This window comes from Lactuca serriola, chromosome 5, assembly GCF_051521515.1.
Source record: "Lactuca serriola cultivar US96UC23 chromosome 5, Lser_US96UC23_V15, whole genome shotgun sequence".
In the NCBI taxonomy this organism is placed as follows: Eukaryota; Viridiplantae; Streptophyta; class Magnoliopsida; order Asterales; family Asteraceae; genus Lactuca; species Lactuca serriola.
In genome coordinates, this window is record NC_136412.1 from 147918743 (window position 1) to 147921186 (window position 2444).

The window sequence follows — 2444 nt, forward strand, 5'->3', positions numbered from 1 at the left end:
GGATTTCCGGAGCAGCAGCAGCAGCAGTAGACAGTCAGTTCCCGCTCAGATCAGCAGCTACTTCGAGGTGAGTTACCTTCCAGTAGCGGTGGGTCTACGACCATAATGTCGGCCCACCAGTAAGAGTCGTATGTTAGATGATTGTCTTTAGGATATCATCTAGGTTGCTACTATCTGATATGTTATAGGCTAGCATGATATGTTATATGTGATAATAGTAGAGTTTGGTTATTAGGACCGGAGGGTAGTCAGACACCCTAGAAATGTTTGACAGTACGTGATGATGTGTTTGTATGCTGGCCTGTTATGTTATATGCGATAGTGGTAGTAGGAGGGGACTAGTCCCCGAGGATCGGTTGTTAGGACCGATAGGTAGTCAGCACCCCAGAATGGCTTGACATGGGTAGTCAGCACCCCAGAATGGCTTGACACAGGTAGTCAGCACCCCAGAATGGCTTGACACGGGTAGTCGACACCCCAGAATGGCCGTACCGGGTACTCAGGCACCCAAGAATAGGCTGGCAGTATGCGTGTTATGTGTTTGTATGGTATGTGGTACGATGGGGGAACTCACTAAGCTTTGTGCTTACAGTTTACAGTTTTGGTTTCAGGTACCTCTTCGTCAAAGGGAAGGAGTCGGCGCGGTAACAGCACATCATACACACACATTGGTTTCCATACTTACGAGATTCTATGGGATTTATACTCTGATATTTTGATGGTTGTATGATTTGACTTTTAGACATGGTTTACATTTTGTTATGGTTTGATCAAACAATGTTTTTAACTATTAATGTTTTCTAAAGTAATGTTTTTAAAACGAAATTTTTGGACGTAAAATTTGGGTCGTTACAAGTTGTATGTTATATTTGTGGTTACTAGACTTATCCAAGTGGGAGACTTTTGGATTAGTCTCTAAACCCGTAACCATATTCGGTAAATACTTGACCCAGTTATGCATGGTCCTTTTGGATTGCCTTCAGTAAAGCAACTTGAATGGAGAAATAAATAGAGAAAGATGTTATTATTATTTACTAATATGTTATAAGAATAATATATTAAAGGAGAAATCATATTTGTTTAATTAATATTGGTCAATAATTAATTAGGAATTAATTTTGTGATCAAGTGTAAATAATTAAACTAGAGGGGCTGAATTGTAATTTTGTGATAGTTGCAAAATAAGGCAATGGTTATCCTTGGAGGAGGGTGGACGAATTCAAAGGGACTGGATATCCTTGAAATCGTCCATATGATCTAAGAGATAAGGGTTATCAAGTCTTATCTTATGGTTGCTTGGTGGCCAAGTAACTGGATAAGGATAAGGACTAAAAGCCTAATCCTAAGCCTATATAAAGACCCCTAGGCCTTAAGAAATCGTCCCACTTGCTTCTAAGAGATCCCAAGGCCGATTGCTACCTCTCCCCTTCTGTCTCTATAGCCTCTCCAATTGCTTGTGGTGTTTATGAGCCATTAGAGGCACTACACTTGTGGTGCTTGCTTTCAAGACTTAGGATTTGAAGATTTAAGTTGTTATTACAATATAACAACAAGAGGTATGTGATCTAACGTTATATGTGAATTTCGAAAATAGCAACATACTTTAGTGTTTTATTCATGTGTTCATAAAGTTGTATATCTAATAGTGAAAACATAGATCCAAATCTGGGGTTGCATGCACACATAGGATTGTTTGTATAAAACCCATCAGTGGTATTAGAGACTTTGGTTAACTTGTTTTCAATTAGTATTATTCAATTATATCAACTTGACAAATTACGGTTTATTGCCTATACACCCTAGGAGGCTATAGATTTCGAGATTAGGGTTTCCTAACCCTAATTTGCGAAAATCTTGAAGGGTTTTTTGAATCCTTTCCTTTTAATTCAAGATTTCGAGATCTAGGGTTTGCAAACCCTTAGATTTCGAGATTTGCCTCCTTCCCCAAGATAAGATCCTAAATTTGATGGATTTGGATAATCCAATATCTTGTAATTATCTCTTAATTGTTAAATATGGTAATTAAAGATTTTGAATTATCCCCTCCCATTATTTTCAAAATTTAGAGGGATAAAAGGGATTAAGATAATTTGATTTATTAATTGGTAATTATCCTTTAAGCTTTAATAATCCCTTATGATTTAATAATTTGAATTACTAGTTTAATTGGAGATAATTATTAAATCAAGAGTTTTAATATTTAAAATTTTAATTTGAATGGTATTAAATTTCAAAAATTTTAAATTGAAGATTAAAACCCTAGTATTTTGAAATGTTTAAAATACACCCTATACTATTATATTATTACAAGCTTAATATATATATATATATATATATATATATATATATATATATATAATTAAAATGCTAGTCTTACCGTTAGTAGGCCTCATTCGCGAAGCCGGTCTATAAGGTGGGTATAAGGTTGCTACCTATAAAATGGT